General features: G+C 39.3%; 1 protein-coding gene across 3 annotated transcripts in view; it reads right to left on the reverse strand.

The window, feature by feature from the left end:
* The window catches only part of LOC129721058 (glycogen-binding subunit 76A), a 56,039-nt gene that overhangs the window by 35,797 nt on the left and 1,884 nt on the right, over positions 1 to 18,358 (reverse strand). The window lies entirely within an intron of this gene.

Consider the following 18,358-nt stretch of genomic DNA (forward strand, 5'->3'; position numbering starts at 1 on the left):
TACACGCGTTTTGATTGGACCGCTTCCGTTACAAAGGGCTATGATTTTATTTGTGAATATCTGCGATGATCCCTCCAGATTTCATGTTGTCTGGAATCGGCCTTCGAAGGTCAATTGATCATGAAGTATTTTAGAATAAAAACGGTTCCCAAAGTCAATTTTCTAGGGTTCCTATAAACTTCTGTTATCTGTTACTAAGTCTCTTTCATCTTTTTTAAAATTATGGGAAAACTCATTGATCATCAAATAAAAACAGTTTATATTAGAGCACATCCGTTGAATAAATTTTAATAGGCTTATCAAAATAACAAATCAACCAAAATTCAGCTTTGCTTGATGTTGAGGTAGCATTTGATAATGCATCTTCCTGCTAAATGCAAACAATTATGGAAAGGCATGGCACCGAAAGGAATAACATTAAATGGATTCATGCCATGCTGGTTATTCGAGAAATAACTGCTCAACTGGATGGTACATCTTCAACAAGAAAAATCACTGAAGAATGCCCGAAGGCGAGATCGCCCTTGCTATGGTCATTAGTTGTAGACGACCTTCTTCGAAGACTATCTGTAACAGGTTTTGAAGTTATTGGTTCGCAGACGAAGTACAGTTAAAAAACTACGCACACTCCATCCAAGTGTTTCATCAAATGGATATGAAAGTGCATTATTATTCAAAAGATTTTTGTTATCAAATTCAATCAAGTTGTCGCGCACATTAACTCACATCTATAAATCGCACTTTTATTTTACATTACACTTGAATTTACCCCAGTGTTTAATCACAATGATTTTCATGTGTGAAATACTTCTAGTTGATTCGTTTTGTTTTTGCGTAACAAATGGCATGTCGTTGGTGCTTAAAGTGGAAAAAATGGTGACAGATGAGGTCAATAAAGTCATGCGGCTTTTGAGTTCGACGATTTCCCTTAATATTCCGTAAATTTTTGCAAGGTAAGTGATTTGTGAAAGAATCAAATTCTAACCTATCTTTTTTTGTTGTAGACTCCCGAATTGATACTACAGCTTTTTGCAGTTGCTGCAAAACTACGAATTAATAACGCTTGTGTGGCAACAAGGAAGTGAAACTATTGTTATTATCAAGGTGAATACATTTCGTAAACAAATATTTAGATACGCTAGCGTATCCATTTATAACCTGTAAAGAAACTGCCGCTACACGTAAAGGACATTACTTGACCGGTAATTTTAAAACCTTGAGTATAAAAATAAACAAGTCAGCGGATGCAACAGGTATGAACTCATCAAATTGTATAATACATATATTATTCTAATGTGTCACAGGCAAATGTAATAACTACAGCTCATCATCGGCGATTCCAAAGCATTTAGAAGCAGACCTAAGCAGAACTAAGGACACCCGAGAAAATATTCTTGGACCAGTGAACGTCAACGTTCCTCCATTACAAGATTACAGTTATTCTGATGAAAGCATCTTTGTGATAGAGGCAAGTATTTGTTTACTAAAACATCAATTGATTAAATTGTAATTGAAAGTATCAAACGTCTTCGTCAGTGGTTTTCTGCAGCAAACTTATGCAAAAACCTGTCGAAGAATCCACTGACGAAGACGTTCGATAACCTAATTAAACGTTTGGTTTGACTTTTTTTTCTTTCTTTATAGGCTTCATCAATTTTATGTTTGGTGATGAATTAGATATTCAATCACACCGAAATTGCTTGAACATCTGTTACATGAAACAAAACTGGCAAAGAGATACTGACACTTGGAGCTTAGGGGTGCTTGTCTGAGCGTCGTAAATCAACACTCTCTGGAATCATGGCAAGCTGGCATCTCTCCAGGAAAAAAAAAACATTCAAAAAGGATCCGAAAAATTATTCTAAATCGGTCGTTTTATTGTTCAGGAGTAAACATCAGGTCATTCGCAGCGTTTTAAGTTTTTAAAGGTAATTGAAAAATACACTCTATGGGTGTGCAGTCCAGCCAAAAACTTAGGTCTTAATTAGACCAACAATTATCTACACCTCGTTAAATTGATGGCCCAAAACGATAGAATCAACCACTCTTGGTAAAATCCGAAGATTAGCCTCTGCATCGACTTGTGTAGCTATGAGAAGTATTCCATTGAAAGCCTTAGATGCAATACCGCACCTTTTTCCACTTTATCAGGAGGTTTAACTACAAGCGGAAAGAACACTTTCAGGCTAAATCGGCAAGCTAATCTAAAAGGAGAAGATCTAACAGGACACCTAACAAAAAATATTGAAAGATTTCCAAACAAACAATCTATTAAAATGGTCTGCCCAAAATTCGTAAAGGCTCACTTTGCTCCTACACAGGTCCCGGAATCAAAAAATTTTTCCTCATAAGACACTGGTCATCAACATTCCAGGCGAAAACATACGTCCTGAAAGCCCTAAATTTTCCTTTATGCCACTCCAAACTAGTGCTGGAATGCACCCTATCGCTCCAACAACTAGTCGATAAAAATTGGGTTAATTCATACCGGGTTCGTCCAGAACAACAACTCGCCAATTAATGATAAAATTTTTGTATAAGACTGCTGCAGCACACCTGCCGAAGATGTTCGAAACCCTATGCTTTAGTAATGTTCATTTGCACAGCGTTTCTTAGCAGTTTTCTAATTCATTTGAAACTCAATTTAGTAATGTATTGAAGTACGTTATTATGTCACTTATTATGAAGAATCCTGCTATACGATTATCTTCTCCTACTTACTTACTTACTTCAGCAGCCTAGAGCCGGAGTGGCTCGTGCCGTATCAAGAATTTTCCTCCATTCTACTCGGTTCTGGGCTACTCGTCGCCAATTTCCTAGACGTCTCGATACTCGCAGATCCGCTTCAACCTGGTCAAGCCATCGAGCACGTTGGGCCCCTCTATTCCTGGTGCCGGTGGAGTCCTTGAAGAGAACCGATTTTACCGCGCAGTCATCCGGCATCCTCACGACATGCCCGGCCCATCGTAGCCTCCCGACCTTCGTCAGGTGTGCAATGGGAATCTCTCCAAGTAGTGTCTGTAGCTCGTGGTTCATACGCCTACGCCACTCTCCGCTTTCTGTTTGTACTCCACCAAATATTGTCCGCAACACTTTCCGTTCGAATACGGCCAGTGCGCGTATGTCCTCTGTGAGCAGCGTCACGGTTTCGAGCCCATAGAGAACTACGGGTCTAATTAGGGTTTGTACATCGTCAGGTTCGTGCGGCTGCGTATGCTCCTGGATCGAAGCGTCCTGCGAAGGGCAAAGTAGGCTCGATTTCCAGCTTGAATACGTCGTTGGACCTCCTTACTTGTGTTATTGTCGGCGGTTACCAGAGATCCCAAGTATACGAACTCCTCTACCACTTCGAGTTCGTCGCCGTCCATGTCCACCGTCCGTGGGAGGCGAATGTTAGTTTCTTTCGAGCCTCTTCCTATCATATACTTGGTTTTCGACGCATTTATTTCTAGTCCAACTCTTCTAGCTTCCACCTTTAGTCTGGCGTAGATTGCCTCCGCCGTCGCTGAGTTTCTTGTAATAATGTCCAGGTCGTCTGCGAAGCCTATGAGTTGACCACTTTTGCTGAAAATCGTGCCTCTCGTTTCGATGCCCGCCCGTCGGATTACACCCTCAAGGGCGATGTTGAACAGTGTGCAGGATAATCCATCTCCTTGTCTCAACCCTCTGCGCGCTTCGAAGGGGTTCGAGAGTGTCCCCGACACGCACACGTAACACATCACTCGGTCTAAGGTAGCTTTGATAAGTCGTGTAAGTTTATCCGGGAAACCGCAGTCGTGCATTATTTGCCATAGCTGGTCTCGATCGACTGTATCATACGCTGCCTTAAAGTCCACGAAAACATGATGTGTGGGCACGTTGTACTCCCGGCATTTCTGAAGGATCGGAGAGTGAAAATTTGATCCGTAGTAGCGCGAGCTTGTGTGAAGCCCGCTTGATACTGCCCTACGAATTCTTTCGCTAAAGGAGATAGACGGCGGAGTAGGATCTGGGAGAGGACTTTGTAGGCAGCGTTGATCAGCGTAATGCCGCGGTAGTTGCTGCATTGTAGCCGATCGCCTTTTTTATACATGGGGCATACAACTCCTTCCATCCATTCCTCCGGTAGTCTTTCTTCCTCCCAAATCCTGGAGATTACCCAGTGGAGTGCCGTTGCTAGAGCCTCTTTTCCATGTTTATAGAGCTCTGCCGGGAGCCTGTCCTTGCCGGCGGCTCTGTTGTTCTTAAGTGACCCAATTTCCCGTTCGATGTCCAGGATATCAGGAACTGGGACACTACTGTCGTATGTAGGCACTCCAAGGATAACTTCCCTTCCGCCTCCTTCCGTTGCTCCGCTATTGAGGTGCTCATCGAAGAACTGCTGCCACCTATCAACCACCTCGCGCTCGCTTGTGATCAGGTTCCCCTCCACGTCCCTACACATATTTGGCCTCGGTGTGTAGCCTTTACGGGATTGGTTCACTTTTCCAAAAAACTTGCGTGTATCGTTAGCCCGAAACAGTTGCTCCAGCTCTTCACGATCTCTGTCCTCCTGCTGGCGCTTCTTCCTCCGCAGAATCGTGGTCAACTCATTTCGTGCTCGTCGGTATTTGGCCGCGTTCTCTCTTGTGGCGATGCTTAGATAATTTTTCCAAGCTCTTTTCTTCCTCTCCATCGCTTGCTGGCATTCCCCCTCAAACCAGTCATTTTGTCGGCTCGACGATACCACACCTAGTGCCGCGGATGCGGCCTCTCCAATGGCCGGGCGTAGCTTCCCCCATCCATTGTCGAGAGTCGAAGCACATAGCTCTTCCGTGGAAGGTAGTGCCTCCTCAAGTAAGCGCGCGTAATTCTCTGCAGCCTGCGGGTTGGTCAACTGCCGGATGTTTGGCCGGGGAGGACGGTTCTGACGTGTGTGAAATACCGTGGATAGTTTTGAGCGCACATGTACTGCTACTAGGTGGTGGTCTGAGTCGATATCCGCACCCCGGAGGGAGCGTATGTTTGTAATGTTTGAGAAAAATCGGCCATCAATGAGAACGTGGTGAATTTGATTTGTTGTACGGTGGTCAGGTGATCTCCAGGTGGCTTTGTGGATATCTTTGCGTGGAAAGAAGGTGCTTCTAATCACTAGGCCTCGGGAAGCTGCGAAGTTGATGCATCGTTGGCCGTTGTCGTTCGTGTCGCTGTATAGGCTGTGAGGCCCTATCACCGGTCTATACATCGCTTCCCTACCAACCTGGGCGTTCATATCCCCGATGACGATTTTGATGTCCCGTGACGAGCAGCCGTCGTATGTTGCCTCCAACTGCGCGTAGAACGATTCCTTCTCGTCGTCAGGTCTACCTTCGTGCGGGCAGTGCACGTTGATGATGCTGTAGTTGAAGAAACTACCTCTAATCCTCAAAAGACACATCCTCTCGTTGATCGCCTTCCAATTGATCACGCGACTGCATTCTGCCTATTACACAAAAACCCGTTCCCAGCTCGTTGGTTGTTCCACCGCTCTGGTAGAACTGGGCCTTGCCTCCACGGACTTTCCACTCTTTCTTACCTTTGCGACAGATCTCCTGCAGAGCCACGATGCCGAATTTGCGGGGTTCTAGCTGCTCGAGCAGCACCCTGTCTCCGCCCACAAAATTTAGCGACTTGCAGTTCCAGGTACCGAGTTTCCACTCGCGGTCCGTTTTTCGTTGCCTAGGTCCATACCGAATGTTCCGAGTTATATTTTCTTGAATATTCGTAGTGTAATTGTTTAGGTAGGTTGCCTTACTAGGGCTACGCTACCGAGTCTCGTGATGGGGGAGGGTAGTGTCAAAAAAAGCCTTAAAAAAGCTACGTCATTTATGGATGTTCCCTAAGTAGTCTGTCAAAGACATTATCGAAGATTCAGAGAGCATTGCTGTCTCGAGAGAAGCTATGTGAAGAAGCCTGAGAATAAACCCATGCTCAAAGCCCTTTGACATCGATTGACCTGATTCTACTCGCTTGTCAAATCGGACTCTCCAACCTTGCAGCTACAAAGCCGTGAAGGTTAACAAAAATTAGTTTAGTTTCTTGCCTTAGCAGAAGAATCTGTAATAATTCTTTTGAATCAAATATAAAATTACACGAAAGGTTCAAAGCGTACTCAAGCAAATCGTGTTTCACATCGAGAAGCTCAATCACTCGTTAGTTCTATTGTAATCTGATCGTAACTAGCATTGAAAGCGCATCTAAACATGGGTCGCCGCCCATGCCAGTCAACATTTCCGTTTTGAACAGCTTGTTTCGAAAGACCTTCACCTTTCAACTCGTAGAATGCATTTCCCCTGCAGCGCAGGTACACTGCAAGCGATGCAGAAAGCTAGAGCAGTGAAAGAGAAAGAAGGCTAGCACATGACTCTCACTATCATTGCGGTGCGGGGCTTCACGTGACCTAGATAAACGCAAAATGATGTTCATTGATATCTTCCTAAACTGGCTTTAAATTAGAATTTCAATTGTGGAATTTCATTTCTGCACTAGCTCGAAATATCTCTACTGGGGTGTCTTCTAGCAAAAACTAAAGCATGCAGTCATTTTTCCATTCCAAATTATGATTCGCTTATGCAACGCTCATGCAGTTCAAGGAGACAGGTTGAATGTCCTGTTTTATAGGTCATACTCCGAGCCTGCGGTGTATGGACTGCACTGAGAATTACACGCTCACGCTCTTTTACAGCTGCCTGCTGTCCGAGTTGGCAGTGTTTGCGGGCGCTAGGCAATATTGCAGTTGTTGCATTCGATTTCACGATTTGCATCATGCCAATAAATTTATTCACACTGTTCAATTTTATCTTTTGAAAACGATCGTTCAATAAATGCCACGTGATTTTTCTGGATCGATTGAAATGCTGGTGGATTTAATTCGTTCGTGATAAACTGAGATCTAGGACATTTCTGACGTATTTTTGAAGTTCCTAACTGAGGTGAAGCATAAAACCAGGGGGGATCTATCTGTCAAACATCGTGTAACCAACATATTCGGCAACATGGTGTTTGTTTTGGTTTTTGTTCTTTTTGGTTATGAAGTTGATCGATGTGAAATATTATAGAATTGGAACGTTTTTTTTATCAAAACTCGAGAAACCGCGGAAAACTTTTATGAGTGTGTTGTGTAGTGATTTTTTCCTCATTATCGTTCATAGTTACAAACGTCACGGACCAACAAACGTCATGGACCAGAGCTGATCTGCGATAACGCACACATATATGAAATTTGACAGCAGTGAATCCCCTCTGCATAAATCAGCTACTTTATAGTTGAATATTGAGAGTAATACGCGGGCATGCATGAGAAGAGTTCTGTGGAAATGATTATTTCCAGTTCCATATTCACATGCAGCGAATATTGATCAAAAGTAAGCTATTTCTAGCGAACACAATTTGCGAACGTGATCTGTCGCAAAACCCTAATGGCGGTATAAATTTGGGTGCGCAAAAATGGTTGACGCCGGCTGTGCAGTTCACTTGGGTTTTCGATTCCAACCGCTTGAATGTTTATCGTTTATCATTTTGTATACTGTCCAAGAACGACGATCTGTACTTATGAGTCAGATATCTTTTATTTTGTGGTTTTTACCGTTTACATTCACCTCTTTTTTGGTTTTCAGTTTGACTAGCTTGAACATGATAATAACTTGGCGATTGTCGATGATTGATGATAATCAACGCTAATATTATTTGGAAAATGTATTCACTCACTCTCGAGAGAATTCACATCCAGTAGTGCAACAATTCGGCAAAATGCGGAATCCAACACATTTCCTTTTGCTACTGCGCAAAATCGCGATGCATTTCCGTATAGGTCAAAGGCATTGCACTTTCTTGATTCGAAGCGTTTTTTTGTTTTTTTTTTTGTTCCCTGAAGTACCACCCAGCTGGGCTGAACCTAGCCGTCCATCGAACCTTATCAGTAAGTGCAAACACACCGGCGTGGAATTCAGCGCGAATTTCGTTGCAATTTCGAAAACACTTGAGCTTGATAAGGCCGAAGGCTGCTACTATGCACGGGAGGTGCGGACCACTTGATAAGAACTTTTTTTTTTATTTCTCTATATTTAGGAAATTTGGAGTGCAATAAAGAGTAATTAAGTCGCTAATTCAGTGCGTCTTGAACTGTCCTACAGGTCAGACGTTTTTTCGGTTGCTTGTGGACTGGTCTTTGACTGCCTATAGCTTCAAAGTTTGTGTTTTGTCAGTGTGTCTTTTAAAGACTACCTGAAAGTTATTTCCCATCAGTCTTTCTCAAGACTACCTACTTTTGAATTTAACATTTGTTTTAACTTTTTTCGTATCACCTGAAATGGCTGGACGGAAAAAGAAACCTCGCATCGCTGCGGGGAGGAAAAGAGAGGCATCTCTTTCTGACACTTCGAGTGTCTGTAGTGACAATCCTTTTGATATTGTGCCTGAGCAAGAAGCTGGTGAAATGGAAGTTGTTAATAATGAAACTATACAAAATATAAAATCTTTAAAAAAGGAGAAAGTTCCACCTATTGTGGTAACTATTTCTTCTGAATTTAATATATTCAAAAAGGAACTTTCAACGTTTGTTTCTGACGTTAAAGTTACCTATCAAATTGGCCGTAGAGGTGAATGCCGCTTATTAGCCGACTCAGTAAAGGGTCGTGATCGTCTTGTCCAGTATTTAACTGACAAGATGTACAAATTTTTTACATATGACACCAAGAACGCCAAGCCGTTCAAGGTTGTCTTGAAAGGTCTCACCAACGATCAAACCGTTGATGAGATCAAACTTACTTTAACAGAATTACTTGGCATAGCCCCTACCCAAGTAATTCTAATGAAACAAAAATCACGAGGCGAAAACAGTCAGAGAACTGGAATTTCCCTTGTTAATTATTTAATTCATTTTAACCGTAATGAGGTTAACAACTTAAAATTTTTTGAAAAAGCACATGCTTTGTATAATGTGCGTGTAAAGTGGGAAATTTATAGGAAGTATGGCGGAGGTGAAAAGCATATCACCCAATGCCGTACTTGCCAACGTTATGGCCATGGTTCCAAATTCTGTAACATGGACCAAAAATGTCTTAATTGTGGAGACTCTTCTCACAAAAAGGACACATGTCCTGTGAAAGAGAGTAAAAATTTTCGCTGTGCGAATTGTAACGGCAACCATATGTCAAATTTTTATCAATGCCCAGTCCGGTTAGCAATTGTTAAGGCAAGGCAAGGTAAACAAAATTCAATTTCACAATTAAAACCAACTTCAAAACAAAATTCTCCAAGCGTACCAGTAACGCATAGTTTACCTACTCCTTTGCATACCCGTTTAACTTATGCACAGGTTACAGGTAGTTCGAACATTATACCGCCTAGTGTTGGTAGTTCGAAAATGACCGTTAATATGGGTAAGCAAAACACGCTAGAAAATAATTGTACACCTATCACTCCAGCTAATATTGCTACCGAAAATATTTTTTCTAATGTCAACTGCCTGGGGCCTATTACGGCAGGTAAACTTTCTTTTTTGCAACAGGCAATGTTCGATCTTATGAACGCCATGTTGCAGGCAAAATCAATGTTTGAAGCCATTCAAATAGGCACAAATTTTACTATTAAAATTGTTTCTAATTTAAAATTTAGCAATGATTTTAAATAAAACAATTAAAATATTAAATTGGAATGCTCGCTCATTGAAGGCCAATGAGAATGAGCTTTTTAATTTTTTAACAGTAAATAATGTGCATATTGCAATTATTACTGAAACATTTTTGAAACCTAACATAAAATTAAAATATGATCCCAATTACGTGGTTCATAGATATGATAGGATTCAGGGTTTTGGCGGTGGAGTTGCAATTGTTATTCATCGCCGAATCAAACATCGTGCTCTTCCCCATCTTGAGACGAAAGTTATTGAAACTTTGGGAATTGAAGTTCAAACTGAACTTGGGATTTTATTTATTGCCGCAGCATATTTACCATTTCAATGCACACGCGAGCTCAAAAATTATTTTAAAGGTGATTTACAAAAACTCACCAGAAATCGTTCGAAATTTTTCATAATCGGCGATTTTAACGCTAAACATCGTTCATGGAATAATTCTCAAAGTAATTCCAATGGAAAAATTTTATTCAATGATTGTTCTTCAGGATACTATTCTATTTTGTCTCCGAATAGTCCTACATGCTTTTCTTCTGTAAGAAACCCTTCAACAATTGATTTGGTGCTAACAGATCAAAGTCATGTGTGTAGTGATTTGATCACACATGCTGACTTTGATTCTGACCATCTTCCAATAACTTTTTCTTTATCACATGAATCAGTTTTAAACCCTATGAGCTCTGTTTTTAATTATAACAAGGCTAATTGGGAAAGATACAAAACTCATATTGAGAGAAATTTCAATAATGAGCTTGATTTGCAAAACGAAGTGAATATTGATTCCGCTTTGGAAGCATTAAAATGTGCAATTGTTGATGCCAGGAATTATTCTGTTCCAAAGGCTCAAGTGAAATTTGATTCATCAATAATTGACGAAAATCTTCAACTTCTAATTCGTTTGAAAAATGTCCGCAGACGTCAATATCAACGTTCTCGTGACCCTGTTTTTAAAACTATTTATAAAGATTTACAGAAAGAGATTAAACATAGATTTACTCTTCTGAGAAATCAAAATTTTGAGACTAAAGTTGAAAAATTGAAACCATATTCAAAACCATTTTGGAAGCTGTCGAAGATTCTTAAGAAACCTTCAAAGCCTATTCCAGTTTTAAAAGATGGTGAACGTTTTCTTGTATCCAATGAACAAAAGGCTCAAAGACTTGCTCAGCAGTTTGAGAGTGTTCATAACTCAAATTTGAATTTTGTGAGTCCAATTGAAAATGAAGTCACACGTCAATTTGATTTAATTTCTTCCCAGAATTTTTTACCTGCAGAAATAATTGAAACTAACTTGAATGAGATTAAATCAATTATTAAAAATTTCAAAAATATGAAAGCACCTGGTGACGATGGAATCTTTAATATACTAATCAAACATCTCCCTGAGAGCACAATGGAATTTTTAGTGAAAATTTTCAATTGCTGCTTCAAAATTGCATATTTTCCCAAATTATGGAAAAATGCAAAAATTACTCCAATTTTAAAGCCGGATAAGAATCCAGCTGAAGTTTCAAGTTACCGACCAATCAGTTTGCTTTCTTCAATAAGTAAACTGTTTGAGAGAATTATTCTTAACAGAATGATGTCACACATCAACGAAAATTCAATTTTTGCAAATGAACAGTTTGGATTTCGCCATGGGCTCATCAATTGCTCAGAGTTACTAATATGATACGAGCTAACAAATCTGAAGGTTATTCCACTGGAGCTGCTCTTTTAGACATAGAAAAAGCATTCGACAGTGTTTGGCATAAAGGTTTGATTGCGAAATTGCAAACTTTTAATTTTCCGATTTTCCTTATCAAAATTTTAAAAAATTATCTTACTGATCGAACTCTGCAGGTTGTCTATCAGAATTCAAAATCTGATAGATTTCCTGTCAGAGCAGGTGTACCTCAAGGTTCAGTCTTGGGGCCAGTCCTGTACAACATATTCACTTCAGATCTTCCTGATTTGCCTCCAGGATGCACAAAGTCATTGTTCTGCGATGACACAAGCATTTCCGTAAAAGGAAAGGAAAGCCTTCGTGTCATATGCAGTCGATTGCAGAAAAGTTTAGATATTTTTTCTTCCTACTTGCAAAAGTGGAAAATCTCTCCCAATGCTTCTAAAACTCAAATGATAATTTTTCCGCATAAGCCTAGGGCGTCTTTCCTCAAGCCAAACAATAATCACGTTGTCAAGATGAATGGGGTTATTTTAAGTTGGTCCGACAAGGTTAAGTACTTGGGACTAATTTATGATAAAAAACTTATTTTCAAAGAGCACATTGAGAGTATACAAGCCAAGTGCATCAAATATACGAGATGTTTATATCCTCTCATTAACAGGAATTCTAAACTTTGTTTAAAGAACAAACTTTTGATTTACAAACAAATTTTTAGACCAGCAATGCTTTATGCTGTACCGATCTGGTCAAGTTGCTGTTCAACAAGGAAGAAAACGCTCCAAAGGATTCAGAATAAAATTCTGAAAATGATTTTGAAGCGTCCTCCTTGGTTTGGTACACTCGAATTACATAGACTTACTGGTGTTGAACCATTAGAAGCTATGTCAAATAAAATTATTAACAATTTTCGACAAAAATCGTTGCAATCCTCAATTGCTACGATAAGCTCTCTTTATAGCCAATAAGTTAGCAATTAAGTTAGTTGTAAGTTTACTTCCCCTTTTCTGACAAGTAGGTTTAAATCCCTACGAATGATAAGTCCTTATTGCGAAAGCAAACAAATCCTAACAATTAAAATTTCAAATTTCTAACAGTGTTGAGAAATCACCATTTGTGATTGGACACACATACTCATTATTTACTAATATTTATCATAAATACTTAAGCTACTAACAAATCCCCCCTTAAAAAAAAAAAAAAAAAAAAAATAAGTCGCTAATTAGAACATTAGACAGTGCGGATGTCCGTTCAGTTAAGTGGCTGTTACACAACCTCTAAATTTACCACAGGCATTGCGTCATCGTCGCATATTTACTGTACATATCACCGATGGAAAAAAATCGCTTCTAGCGACTAATGAATACATATAAACTAAGCCTATGATGCGTTGACATCGTCGTCAGTGTGCGAGTTATTCTTATTCTTCGCACATTTGCAAACAAAAAGAGCACCAAATAAAAAAAATCGTTACTGGTGCACTCTCTCCGCCTTCCTCCTTACGATCAGGGTTGCCACATTTAAATCTGTGTTTTCCCTTGGAAAAATCTGAACATCTGTATCTGGAACAAAAATATCTGTAAAAAAAATCTGTGTTGTTTAAACACAAAGAACTGTTTTTATTTCTTAAGTTTTTATGGTACATAAACCATATTTTTAGCTTAAAACGTGTGAGGAGTTGAAAATATGTTCAATTTGCTTAATATTTAATGAAAAAAAAAAATTGGATTGTTTTTGAAAATTAATGTCAATTTCGAAAAATCTGTAAATCTGTACTTTTCGACGAAAATCTGTATATCTGTATATACAGATTCTGTACCGTTTTTTCGGCCAAAAATCTGTAAAATACAGATTAATCTGTACATGTGGCATCCCTGCTTACGATGTACTTTTCATCGTGGGAGCCAGCGTTGCCAGGTATCCAGATTTAGCTGGATTATCCAGATTTTTGAACATATATCCAGGTAGACAGCTTTGATGTCCAATTATCCAGATTTTTCATGGATGATCCAGATTTTATCCAGATTTTATTTTCTCTGTTCCGCAAAAAGGTCATCACTTCAATTTTGGCGCGAAATTTTGCAATTTTGTCACCTCAAATTTTGCGTACCCCAAGCCTTTTATTCGAAAAATTGACCTTTCACCCCACGAAATGTTTGCCAGATTTTTTCCAGATTTTTATTTTGCCTTTTCCAGATTTTTGAAAAAATGACCTTGCAACGCTGGTCGCGTCATGAACAAGTAATGAATAAGAGAAATTGGATCGTAAATATTTACTCAATGATGGGGATTTTTTTTCAAGAAAGAGAATTCGTGTTTTCCTACTCTCACTCAACTCAACGGGGTTTTTTTTTGGTGGTAGCTGGTAGGTGCAAGCGCAAGTGCAAATTGCTAGTTGATTAGAAGCTTTTGTCGGTATAAGGCGTCAAGATGGACAAAGGGCTAAGAAAAAATAATGTATCCGAAAAAGTTCGGCAAATGTTTTTGGCGGAGAATAGCAATTTCCGATGCACGGCGGTGGAAAATTGTAGCTATCGGCCAAAAGTCATTAACGTTACGAACTGCCATCGTAACTTTTTCTCTCTCAGGTTGCCATGATCAGACAACAAATATTTAGCTAACCGTTTATAGTGTTTTCATAACAAAAAATGAGATTTCGGAAATATTAACTCAAACAACTTTTTTAACAATTTTAAATTTTGTGTATTGATAATGTAAAGCAATGCCTTGGTGCTACATTCCGTCTTGAAATTTGAACTTCTGTTTATTATACACAGACTTCGCAGCCAACTGTTGAGTGTACAGGACAATTGCGGGGCTAGAGCTACGATCCTTCTGACACTATTAGTTTTTTCCGAGCTGGAGAGAGAGGGAGACTTTTTTATTTCAAATAAAGTTGTTCCTTGATCATTGAAAAAATTGATTTTTTTGACGTAGAATACGTCTTACGACAACATATACGGGGGTCCAACTTCAATACAGGGATCCAATTCCGAAAACCGAAAACATCGAGAGCGTCACGAAAATTGTCCAGTTTCAAACGTTTCAAACTCAGTCAGTTTCCAACCGATTTCCGTCATTTTTGCAGCAATCGATTGGAAAATCATCTAAGCACCCATCAAAATGCAGAAAATTGTAATCTGACTGTTCGAACTATTGTACTATTGAAAATCGTTGACCTTGTCGAAACGTAAATGTCGACCTTTGATTGGTTGCTTGCTGCCTTTCCCTAAGAAGGACGACAGAATGGAGTACCTAGTTAGCCAGGAATGCACTCGTTGGGCTATATAAGAGACTGCTTCTCCTCAAGCAATCTCAGTTTACTAGCAGCAGGCAGCAGCGGCGCACAGTAGCAGCGATGGCAGTGGGCAAACGAGGCGTGGAGCAGCAGCGGGCAACAGCGGCGGCGGTAGTGGTTAGCTGCAGAACCTAACTTTTTCAGTTCGGCTCCCTTTTGATCTGAGTTGGACCCCACCAGTGGTAATTCAATTCAGATATCGTTGGGTGAATACAGCCAGAAATTAAATGAGACTCGCACCGCCAGGTGGTTTGAGAAGCCACCATCTTCCAGGGTGTATATATATAGGGTGTGTGCACATATATAACGTGTGTGAATATTTATAGCGTGTGTCGCTAGCGTGCGTGGCTAGCTATATAGCGCGTGCATGTCTATAGCGTGCGTGGCTTGCGTGTGCATGGTTTTATAGTTTCTGTGCTTGTCTATAGCGTGTCTGTGCATGTCTATAGCGTGCGTGGCTAGCTATATAGCGTGTGTGCATATCTACAGCGTGCGTGGCTAGCTATATAGCGTGCGTGACTAGCAGTATAGCGATAAAAATTATTATATATAGTTTCAAATAAATCATCTCATGTTGATTTTACAAAGTATATCATTCAGAACTAAACCAAAAATTTGCCATGTCAAAAAAACAATATTCAGTTGTTAATAAATGGCATTGACAAACATTATTAACCTCTTTTGACTTCAGCTAAGCCTCAAAGTTTACTGAGTGTATTTTAACATTTATTTGAAGAATGTTTGCGCCAGTGAACCTGAGTCACATAATTTTTCGCTCAAATCCTACTATTTGCAGCGATCAGTTTTAAAATTATCTACGCTACTGCAAACTGCAGAAAATTGTTCGTATTAAACCTAGGTTACCGGGAATGCACTATTGGCCCTCATCGTAGCCACTGCCTAAATTAAGCTTCCTCAGTGCAACTTGATACAAAAGACAGCCACAAAACAATACAATTTCATTCTTGTTTTGGATATGGCGTCAAGTGAAACTGCTTAGCTGCACATAGCTTCTGCTGTTGTTCTTTGTCGTTACCGGTGCCGTCTGTAGAGGTAAACGTCATCTGGAACAGGGAGACCATTAAATTGATTAACCCCATTGAGTGTATTCCCAAACCTATTGCAAGAAATACATTGACTTAAGACAGGCTGTCGTATTCTAGGTTAACTCTGCGGTCGTGTCTAATAAACAACCTCTTCAACTTTTTCACGATGGGTAATTCCTTACATATAATTAGTTGGTGTTAAGTCAGATAAACATTTTAATATAAACAAATTCTAGATTTACTACTCTTTGAATTTCGGAGTTTTCAAGCTTTTGTGCAATTTTGATGTTACGGGCCCGTTTGATTTATCACTAACAGCATGTTTCTCCTACTTGACCCATTATGGCCAAACAACATCTGTCGTTACAAACCCAACCAACTTTTCAGAAACAAACCCCCTGTGGTCAATGAAAGCAAATAAATATGTTACCAAAATCGAACCATCGAACCGCACTGTGTCAACAGGGTGTGTTACAACTGATTCAATTGTGACGTACGGAGAACTTACAAAACAAATTTCTTCTAAATATGTATTAAGAATTTTTTCCTTACTGTTACAAGTGTATACAAATTTTAATAACAGTTCGAATATTTTCAAAACAAATAAAAACAAAGGTTCAAACTGTAACTGTTTTCAGTACAGAGCATATAGCTCTGAAACTAACCTTATAATCGTTGTGGCAATGCTTTTCGGTCGGAAGGCTGTGGAATGAGCGCGAAGCCTTTTAAAACCACTATTGTTGGCCCTAACTAGTGTTTCTTGAACTGGTATTCCGCGAACATTCGACTAATTGAAATCAGACCAATCAGGAAAAAAGCTTCGATGAGCTTTTTATCATACCAATTGTTTCTCCTCTATGTTTTTCGAACTGTTGTGAAAGATAGAAAAAGTTTTAATGATTTGCAAAATATTGCAGATTTATCAGGTATTATCAGGTATTAATCATTATTATCAGGTATTAATCAGGCATTAGACGTAAAAAACACTTGCCTTATTTTGTTTGGATTTAAGTTGCATAACATTTTTACTAGGGTAAATATGTTTGTTAAATTAGCCGTTACAAATTTGATCTGTAAATACTTTATGTCATTTGTACTCAGAAATATAGAAAATTCAAAGGGAGGGGAAAAAAGATCTGAGTTGTTATGCTTATATTCCAAGTTCCTTCTTGAATTTAGTATGAATAAACAAGTCCAGTGATAATAAAAATGTCGTTGCCAGCATATGTTTAATAAGAATGATAATTCTACAAACCTCTACAAATTTTCGCTAAAGATTTTGCTAAAGAAGCCTTATTTTACCTCTCGGTGTTATTTCTGTACTTCTGTACAAATATATTCGGTTCAACACAATTGGCATACAGCACTAAAACCTGAAAATCGCAGCACTGAAACGTGAAAATGCAGTATCAAAATCTGCAATAATGCATCCAAAACCAGTTCAAAAGCAAGTCAAGCATTATTCAAAAATTTTCAAAACTCCATCCCCTCTCACTCTTCCATAACGTTACTACCCAAATTAGTATGAGGAAAATATTCCATTCACTAATCATAACAAAAACTAGTGAGTAATGTCATTGACGAAATCGCAACGCAATACAACAAACGTATGATTTCTCGGTAACAAACATAGCCCATTTTGGTATCTGTTTGGCTGCTATAGAAAACCTGCTGAAAAAAATACCATCCGAACTACTTACTCTCCCTCCCATCATCACCGCACCGCATCATCGCTTAGCAATGGGCGATATTGTATCGGTATCGGAAATATCGATACTTTCGAGGCGATATTTCGATTTTTTGAATCGATACACATGCGTCCGATACTGAAAACCGCGATATTTGTATCGATATTCTTTTATGCATACGGACCAGCTAGCTGACATCGCGCCATGTTACAAGGGCTAACATCTCAATGTGTACACGAGTCTGTCAGTGTCAGTGGAGCCCACACATCGTAGAACCGCTGCGATGTTTGCTGCGATAAAGCCAGGGGCCTATAAACGTCAACATTTTGCCTACCAATCATATATTCATCACGGCGGTGATATTTCATTTCAAATACTTACAAAACTTATCTTATTCATTGAAAGTGCACATTTTACTGAAAACAAATGTTGAGCTCTTGTTTTTTCCATCTAAAACGACATTTACTCGAGAATAAGTCTACCGAAAAAATGGGACGTTTACTCTATTTCACTTGTTTTAGGGCAAACCAACCAAAAAGTGGGTACCAGAAACGCTGGTACCAGAATCAATGAGTGGTAGATGGAAAAGGTATGGAGTTTGACAGCCACAAGAGCCCCCTGGATAAAGCAAAGCAAATCGGATAGAGATGCCAGCTAGATGATACGAGCTGGAACCACTGAAAAGCTGCCACTGTCAGTATAAATATCGCACAAGTCTATTTGCACTAGCAAAACTTAGATGGATAAATAGATAGAGAGAATGATGTGAGCCAAACGAACTGTCAAAATCTGAGCCAAGCGCAGCATAGGGCCAAATTCGAAATTTGTTTTACTTAAGCCACACATTTAAAGCCAAAAAGGAGTGCTCAATAATAACGTGTTCTCAAATACTTTCAAAAATAGGCATAGCTCTACGTTGCATTATTAAGCCACCAAACTTTTATTGTTTCTCTGACAATTGATTAAAATATTGTTTGTTTACATTTATACTCAGCTTCATAAGTTTTTATTTGAATTAATTCTACT

Source organism: Wyeomyia smithii, chromosome 2, assembly GCF_029784165.1.
Source record: "Wyeomyia smithii strain HCP4-BCI-WySm-NY-G18 chromosome 2, ASM2978416v1, whole genome shotgun sequence".
NCBI lineage: Eukaryota > Metazoa > Arthropoda > Insecta > Diptera > Culicidae > Wyeomyia > Wyeomyia smithii.